The sequence below is a fragment of the Pristiophorus japonicus genome, unplaced genomic scaffold, assembly GCF_044704955.1.
Source record: "Pristiophorus japonicus isolate sPriJap1 unplaced genomic scaffold, sPriJap1.hap1 HAP1_SCAFFOLD_962, whole genome shotgun sequence".
NCBI lineage: Eukaryota > Metazoa > Chordata > Chondrichthyes > Pristiophoridae > Pristiophorus > Pristiophorus japonicus.
Window position 1 is genome coordinate 135499 of NW_027254891.1, and position 9282 is coordinate 144780.

At 53.4% G+C, this 9282-nt stretch overlaps 2 non-coding genes across 2 annotated transcripts; both read left to right on the plus strand.

The window, feature by feature from the left end:
- Positions 1-2129: 2129 nt before the first annotated feature.
- Positions 2130-2202, plus strand: trnat-ugu (transfer RNA threonine (anticodon UGU)). The gene has a single exon. It is a non-coding gene; the product is annotated as a tRNA-Thr (tRNA).
- Positions 2203-4946: 2744 nt separating this feature from the next.
- Positions 4947-5019, plus strand: trnat-agu (transfer RNA threonine (anticodon AGU)). Its single transcript has one exon. It is a non-coding gene; the product is annotated as a tRNA-Thr (tRNA).
- The last annotated feature ends 4263 nt before the right edge of the window (positions 5020-9282 follow it).

Below are 9282 nucleotides of genomic sequence, written 5' to 3' on the forward strand. Positions count from 1 at the left end.
CCCCTCTCTCTCGCTCCTTCCCCTCCCTCTCTTTCCCCTTCCCCTCCCTCTCTCTTTCTTTCCCCTCCCTCTCTCTCCCCTTCCATGCTCCCTCTCCCCTTCCCCCCTCTCTCTCTCTCTCCTTCCCCTCCCTCTCTTTCCCTTTGCTCCTCTCTCTCTCCTTCCTCCTCTCTCTCACTCCTTCCACTCGCTCTTTTCCCTTCCCCTCTCTTTTCTGCTCCTTCCCCTGTTTTTCACAAAGCAGGTGGCTCCATAGCTCAGGGGTTCGAGCACTGGTCTTGTCAACCAGGGGTCGTAGGTTGAAATCTAATTGGGGCCTACTCTAACTTAGTTTAGTATTTAAATACCTGTCACTCATTCTTGCCCACTCTCTTCTGCTTTTTCTCTCTCTCTCTCTCTCTTCCCCCCCTGCCCCTTCCAATCTTTCTCACTTCTTCCCTCTTTCTTCCTCGCAGTCTCCCCTTCCCCCTCTCTCACACTCCTTCCCCGCTCCCTCTCCCTCACTCCTTCAGGAGCAGGCCATTGGGAAAAGCATAATTCGGTCAGACAGAGTCAGCATGGATTTATGAAGGGGAAGTCATGCTTGACTAATTTGTTGGAATTCTTTAAGGATGTAATGAACAGGGTGGATAAAGGGGGAATCATGTTAAGAGTGGAAGCAAGTCTTCCTCGATTCCGAGGGACTGCCGATGATGATGTTCGAAACAGAGAGTGAGAGAGTCGGGAAAGGAAATAATCCCATTCGGCCCATTGTATCCGTGCTGGCTGACCAAGAGCTCCCCAGCCTAATCCCACTTTCCAGCTCTCGGTCCGTAGCCCTGTAGGTTACGGCACTTCAAGTGTTCATCCAAGTACTTTTTAAATATGTTAATCTTTTAATGTGGACAAGAAGGAGCCTGTTGTTCCAGGGTCAGTCTGGGAGCTGTTTAATATTTAGAATGAAAGCCCTTGTTAATTGAAAATAAATTTAAATACTGAGATAATTTTGAGTAGGCCCCAGTGAGATTTGAACCCACTAATCCTTGATTTACGAGACCACTACTCTATCCCCTGAGCTATGGAGCCACCTGCTTTGGGAAAGACAGGGGAAGGAGCAGGAAAGAGAGGGGAAGGGAAAAGAGAGAGTGGAAGGAGTGAGAGAGAGGGGAAGGAGAGAGAGAGAGAGGAAAGGGAAAGAGAGGGAGGGGAAGGAGAGAGAGAGAAGGGGGAAGGGGAGAGGGAGCATGGAAGGGGAGAGAGAGTGAGGGGAAGGGGAAAGAGAGGGAGGAGATGGAACTCTCCCCTTGCTCTCTCTCTCCCCTTCCCTTCTCTCCCCTTCCCCCTCTACTTTTATTCTCTCCCCATTCCTTCCCCTCTCTCTCCCTTTCCTGCTATCTCGCTTTCCCCGTCTCTCACTCATTCCCCCCTCTCACCGTGTCCCCTCCCCTTCTCTCCTCTACCACTTCTCTCTCTCTTCTCCCTTTCTTTTCAGATTCTCCCCTTCCTCGTCTCTCTCCTTCCCTCTCTCACTCCTTCCCCCCTCTCTCCTCTCCCTTTTCACTCTCTCTCTCTCCCCTTCCCCTCCCAGGTTACCCTTCCCCTTGCTCTCTCTCTCCCCTTCCCCTCTCTCCCCTTCCCTCTCTACTTTCATTCTCTCCCCATTCCTTCCCCTCTCTCTCCTTCCTCCTATATCTTCCCCATCTCTCCCCTCCCCCTCTCTCCCCTCCTCCTCTTTCCCTGACCCACTCTCTTCTCCTTCGCTCTCCTTCCCCCTTTCCCTTTACCTCTCCACTCCTCTCTCTCCCCTCCTCTCTCTTTTCTTTCGCCTTCTATTCAGATTCTCCGCTTCTCCCCCTCTCTCCCCTGCCTACTCCCTCGCTCGCCTTCCCATCTCGCTCCCATTCCCTTCTCTCCCCTTCCCCTCTCTTTCTCTCCCCTTACACTCGCTCACATCCCCCCCTTCTCTCCACCCTTCCCTTTCTCAGTCCTTCTCGTCTCGCTCTCCCCTTCCACACTCCCTCTCCCCTTCCCCTCTCTCTCTCTCCTTTCCCTCCCTCTTGTTCCCTTTCCTCTCTCTCTCACTCCTTCCACGCTCTCTTTTCCCTTCCCCTCTCTTTCCTGCTCCTTCCTCTGTCTGTCCCAGCGCAGGTGGCTCCATAGCTCAGGGGTTAGAGCACTGGTCTTGTAAGCCAGGGGTCGTGAGTTCAAATCTCACTAGGGCCTACTCAATTTTGGGTTCTGTTACTGAATTGACCGTCAATCAGCGACAGGCCGACACCATTAACAGGAACCGCTCACTCCGCACTTTACAATCTGCCCACAGTACTTTCACTTCCCACTCCCAGTCTGTATCCCACCTTTTCCACATCCAGTCTCAGAGACACCGATATATCACCGACTCACAGAAACTTACAGCAGGGAAGGAGGCCATTTTGGCCCATTGTGTCCGCGCCGGCCGACCAAGAGCTATCTGCTGGGCAGGCCACATCGTCCGCATGCCCCAGACACGAGACTCCCAAAGCAAGCGCTCTACTCGGAACTCCAACACGGCAAACGAGCCGAAGGTGGGCAGAGGGAACGTTACAGGGACTGTAGACGTCCAGGTCTCCCAGGGCGGTGTGTTACACAAACTCCACCTGTGGATTGTAGCCGGCGACGGTCCCACGCTGCTGGGCAGGAATTGGATGAACCGGGTCCACATCAGGCGAAGTGGTGCTGTGGAGGAAAAGAGCACCGCCTCCTGCCTGCAGCAAGACCACAAAATGGCTGCAGCACCACAAGCATGTGGAAGAAAAGAGCACCACAAAATGGCTGCAGCACCACAAGCATGTGGAAGAAAAGAGCACCACAAAATGGCTGCAGCACCACAAGCATGTGGAAGAAAAGAGCACCACAAAATGGCTGCAGCACCACAAGCACGTGGAAGACAAGAGCACCACAAAATGGCTGCAGCACCACAAGCACGTGGGAGACAAGAGCACCACAAAATGGCTGCAGCACCACAAGCAACAGGCAGCAGACCTCCTCCATGCTACGAGTCAGCATGGAGAAGCAGCACATGACATCGAGCGGCCAATAGGATTTGAAAGCTCCCTTTAAGGAGACCGGTAACCAAAAAAATTTCAAGGGGAAGTTGCAACTATTTGAGTACACGGACTTTAAAGCTAAAGATGCAATTCAAGGGTGCAAGAATGGAAATGTGTGCAATGTAACCATGAATTGTGATGCTGGTTTAACTAATGTGACTCATGAGATGAATGCGGGTTAAGAACAAGTTTATTATGCTTAACAGTAATGATAGAGATTGTGAAATGCCTAATTTAACCATGTCTGTTGAAACCAGGACACCCAAAAGTGATGCAAATGCTAGAATATATAATGCAAGCTCGACTATGCGTGATCAGAGCCAAGGTGTCATGTATACCGGTAAAGGACATTGAGTCCTACAGGGACCATGCTGATGCCAATGGAATGCCCCTGTGGGAGACCCCCAGGTCCAGCAGGCTACCTGACCATGTAGCCTGGACCTTTGGAACTAATGTGATGCCCCTTGCAGGACACACACACAGGCAGTGGGAGCAGTCCCACTACAGGGACAAGTGGTCAATGGGCAACCCAGCCACCACCAATGGCAACCTGCACCTGACCAGCCCTACAGCCCCATGGCCACCAGGGCCAACACCAGGAGCATGAGGCCAATAGCCTCCAGCTTCCCTGGGATGACAGGCCAGGAAGTGGCGAGCTATGTCGCCGAGCTAAGGGGCCTTGCAGGACATTGCGAATTTGAAGGACATTTGGAGCGCATGCTCAGGGATTTCTTTGTACTTGGCATTGACCATGAAATAAAACTTCGCAAACTTTTGACGATAGAGACCCCAACCTTGAGTAAGGCCATAGCGATAGCCCAGGCGTTTATTGCCACCAGTGACAATACTAAGCAAATCTCTCAGCACACAAGTGCTGCTACAAGTACTGTGAACAAAGTGATGTTGTTTTATTAACCTTTTATGATGGGGAGAGAGAGCAGGGGGGAGGGAGGGAGGGAGGGAGGGAGAGCAAGGAGAGGGAAACAGTCCTGCTCAGTTACCGCACAAGACTCCACTCACTTACCGGGGTCCCTTCCACTGAACTGCTGATGAAAAGGGCACTTCAGACAAGGCTCTCGTTAGTCCACCCTGATCTACACGAACAGGTAGAGAGCAGGCGGCTTCAACAGAATACATAACGTGATCGCACAAATGTGTCACGTGAAATTGAAGTAAACGATCCTGTATTTGTGTTGAACTATGGACAAGGTCCCAAGTGGATTGCTGGCACTGTTTTGGCCAAAGAGGGGAGCAAGGGGTTTGTGGTCAAACTCACAAATGGACTCACCTGCAGAAAACACTTGGACCAAATGAAACTGAGATTTACAGACTATCCAGAACAACCCACAACACACTCTACCGTCCGTCCAACACACAGACGTAGCAACCGACCCAGCGGTTGACCACGAAGCAGAACCCATCACCCCCCCAGCAGCCCAGCAAGGCCAGCTGCACAGCAGCCCAGCGAGGGCCCAACAAATGATTCACCAACACCAGCTTTCACACCGAGACGATCAACCAGGGCAAGGAAGGCCCAGATCGACTCACATTGTATATAGTTACACTATTGACTTTGGGGCAGGGGGCGGGGGGGGAAGTGTTGTTATGAATGTAAACCTGTAATTATCATGTCTGACCACCAGAGGGCTTATCTCCTGGAGTCCCAAGGGATCCCACAATCCCTTGGGAGCACCTGTACTTAAGGAAGCCTCACAGGCTGGAGAGGCACTCTGGAGACCTGTGATAAAGGACTAAGGTCACACCTCACTTTGAGCTTGCAGTATCTCGTCTGACTCTTGATTCAAGACAGAACACCTTCCACTCTCTCTTTTCCCTGTCCCTCTCTTTCCTGCTCCTGCCCCTGCCTTTACCAGAGCAGGTGGTTCCATAGCTCAGGGGTTCGAGCACTGGTCTAGTACACCAGGGGTCGTGAGTTCAAATCTCACTGGGGCCTACTCAAATTTAGCTCAGTATTTAAATACCTCTCTTTCCTACAGATTCTTCCCTTCCCCATCACAGCTCTTTTTCCCGCTATTTCGCTTTCCCCGTCTCACCCTCCTTTCCCTCACTCGTATCAACTGCTCTCCTTCCCCATTTCTCCCCTGCCACTCTCTCTCTCCCCTTCCCCTCTCTCTCTCTCCCCTTCCACTGTCACTTCTTCCCAGTCTCCTCTTCCCCCTCTCTCTCACTCCTTCCACTCTCTCTTTACCCTTCCCCTCTCTTTCCTGCTCCTTCCGCTGACTTTCCCAGAGCAGATGGTTCCATAGCTCAGGGGTTCGAGCACTGGTTTAGTAAATCAGAGGTCATGGGTTCAAATCTCGCTGAGGCCTACTCAAAATTAGTTTAGTGTTTAAATACCTGACTGATCACCCCCCGACCCTCCCCAACCGAATGAACCACATCCAACTCCCTCCTGAACATATCCAATGAACTGGCATCAATAACTCTCCGCGGCAGGGAACCCCACAGGCCAACAACTCCCCGAATAAAGACATCTCTCCCAAACAGCCCACCCCCATCCCAAGAGCGTGCCCTGCCCCTGGCTCCGGACCCATCCAACACTGGGAACGCTCCTCCCGCACCGAACACGGCCCGTCCTGTCAGAATCCTTCCCAAATGCTGAACACCCCTGGATGTCGAGCACCCAGCCCCCGCGAAGCCAACCACACCACATCCACCAATTGCCATCTGCGCAGTCAACCCGAACACTCCCTGCACCGAGGCACAGAGCCCTCAGGCCCGACCGTCCAACATACTTTGCACCCTGCCCCTCCCACACCTTTGCTGCATGTGGCCCCTCAATCCCATGCCCCATTCTCCATTCATTGCCCAGCACAGGCCCCAACCTTGGGGGTGGTAACCTTCTTGGGCTGGGAATTTTAGCCCACCCCAGCGTGGAAGTCCTGCTCCCGACGCAGAATTGGCCTAACCACCCCTCAATAGAAGCAGAGTGCAATTTCCCACACTCCACTTCCTTTGTGGGCACTACCGGATGTTCATGTGACAGTGGGAACTGGTGCTCTCCACTCTCTGTCCTGTGACAGTGGGAACTGGTGCTCTCCACTCTCCCGTCCTGTGACAGTGGGAACTGGTGTTCTCCACTCTCTGTCCTGTGACAGTGGGAACTGGTGCTCTCCACTCTCTGCCCTGTGACAGTGGGAACTGGTGCTCTCCAGTCTCTGTCCTGTGACAGTGGGAACTGGTGTTCTCCACTCTCTGTCCTGTGACAGTGGGAACTGGTGTTCTCCACTCTCGGTCCTGTGACAGTGGGAACTGGTGCTCTCCACTCTCTGTCCTGTGACAGTGGGAACTGGTGCTCTCCACTCTCTGTCCTGTGACAGTGGGAACTGGTGCTCTCCACTCTCTGTCCTGTGGCAGTGGGAACTGGTGCTCTCCACTCTCCCGTCCTGTGACAGTTGGAACTGGTGCTCTCCACTCTCTGTCCTGTCACAGTGTGAACTGGTGTTCTCCACTCTCCCGTCCTGTGACAGTGGGCACTGGTGCTCTCCACTCTCTGTCCTGTGACAGTGGGAACTGGTGCTCTCCACTCTCTGTCCTGTGACAGTGGGAACTGGTGCTCTCCAATCTCTGTCCTGTGACAGTGGGAACTGGTGCTCTCCACTCTCTGTCCTGTGACAGTGGGAACTGGTGTTCTCCAATCTCTGTCCTGTGACAGTGGGAACTGGTGTTCTCCACTCTCTGTCCTGTGACAGTGGGAACTGGTGTTCTCCAATCTCTGTCCTGTGACAGTGGGAACTGGTGCTCTCCACTCTCCCGTCCTGTGACAGTGGGAACTGGTGTTCTCCAATCTCTGTCCTGTGACAGTGGGAACTGGTGTTCTCCACTCTCTGTCCTGTGACAGTGGGAACTGGTGCTCTCCACTCTCCCGTCCTGTGACAGTGGGAACTGGTGCTCTCCACTCTCTGTCCTGTGACAGTGGGAACTGGTGCTCTCCACTCTCTGTCCTGTGACAGTGGGAACTGGTGTTCTCCACTCTCTGTCCTGTGACAGTGGGAACTGGTCCTCTCCACTCTCTGTCCTGTGACAGTGGGAACTGGTGCTCTCCACTCTCCCGTCCTGTGACAGTGGGAACTGGTCCTCTCCACTCTCTGTCCTGTGACAGTGGGAACTGGTGCTCTCCACTCTCTGTCCTGTGACAGTGGGAACTGGTGCTCTCCACTCTCCCGTCCTGAGACAGGGGGAACTGGTGCCCTGGAACAACAGGCCTTATTTTCCTCTTTTCCCTTCCCCTATCTCTGTCACTCCTTCCCCTCTCGCTCCCCTCCCCCTCTATCTCTTCCCCCTCCCCCTCTATCTCTTTTCTTCTCCTTTTCTCTCTCCCTTTCCCATCCAGAAGCAGAGAATAAGTGAGAGAGACACGGAGAGAGAGTGAGAGGCAGGGAATGAGACAGAGAGACAGAGAGATTGGGACAGAGTGTGACTGAGTTGCCTTGGGATGTTTTACTACGTGAAAGACACGATATATCGATGTTGAGAGGCGAATATTGAAGAGACGGAGGCAGAGTCTGGGGGATGAGACACAATCTGAGCGTTTCACTGACCCCTCCTCATTCTTCAAACACACAGCACTAACTGGGGAATGACCCACAGCCCAGGGCTGGTGGTTCCATAGCTCAGGGGTTAGAGCACTGGTCTCGTAAACCAGGGGTTGTGGGTTCAAATCTCAAGGAGGCCTGCTCAAAATGAGCTCAGTATTTAAATTAACAAGGAGCTTTATTTGTAAATATGAAACTGACCCTGTCACCACAGGCTCTCCCCTTCCCCCCACTCTCTCACCCTGCCATTCTCTCTGTCCCCTTCCCCCGAGAGAGAGAGAGCTCAGAGCAGGGCCCGACTAAAACTGAGCTCAGTATTTAAATTCACCATCAATTGACAAGGGCGTTAATTATAAATATCAAAAAGCTCTGAGACCGACCTTGAACTGCAGCTCTCGATTTATCTCTTCCCTTCCTCCTCTCTCTATCATTTCCCTTTATTTTTCTCTCTCTCTCCCCTCCGCTCACTCTCCTTCCCCTTTCTCTCTCCAACTCCCTCTTCTCCCCTTCTCTCTCTCTCTCTTCCCCCACCCCACTTCCTCTCTCTCACCTTCCCCTTCTCTATTTCCTTCCCTTTCTGGCCATCCTCTCCCTTTTCCCCCACTCCATTTCTTTCTTCCTCTGTCTCCCCTGTGTACCGCTCCCTCTCACCCCTCACTCACTCTCCTTCCTCCCTTTCCCACTCTCCCCCTTCCTCTCCCTTCTCCTTCCCTCCCTCTATCTCTCTCCATCCCTCTCTCCTCTCTCCTTCCCGCTCACTCTCTCCCTTTTCCTTCTGACTGTAACTTCTCGCTCCCCCTTCCCATCTCTCGCTCCCCTTCCCATCTCTCTCACCCCTTTCCATCTCTCACTCCCCTTCCCATCTCTCTCACCCCTCCCCATCTCTCTCACCCCTCCCCATCTCTCGCTCCCCTTCCCATCCCTCGCTCCCCTCCCCATCTCTCGCTCCCCTTCCCATCTCTCGCTCCCCTCCCCATCTCTCGCTCCCCTTCCATCTCTCTCACCCCTTCCCATCTCTCGCTCCCCTTCCCATCTCTCGCTCCCCTTCCCCTCTCTCTCTCTCCCCTTACCCTCTCTCTCTCCCCTTCCCATCTCTCGCTCCCCTCCCCATCTCTCTCTCCCTTTCCCCTCTCTCTCTCTCCCCTGCCCCGCTCTCTCTCCCCTTCCCATCTCTCGCTCTCCCCTTCCCCTCTCTCTCCCCCTTCCCATCTCTCGCTCCCCTCCCCATCTCTCTCTCCCTTTCCCCTCTCTCTCTCCCCTTTCCCTCTCTCTCCCCATTCCCCTCTCGCTCTCACTTTCCCTTTACCATTTTCACTCTCTCCCTCTGCCTTTCTTCCCCTCTATCTCCCCTCCCTCCTCTCTCTCCCTCTACCCTTCCCACTCACGAGACAGAAAGAAAGTGAAAAAGATACAGAGAGAGAGAGTGACACAGAGAAAGTGAGAATGAGAGAGAGACAGAGAGAGTGAGCGAGAGAGAGAGAGAGACAGAGAGAGTGAGCGAGAGAGAGAGAGAGATAGAGAGAGAGAGAGAGAGAGAGAGAGAGACAGAGAGAGATTGAGCCAGAGTGTGACTGAGTTGCCTTGGGCTATTTTATCTCCCTCCCTTCCCCTTCACTCTCTCTTCCCCCTCTCCCTTTTCCCATCTCTCTCACTCCTTTCCC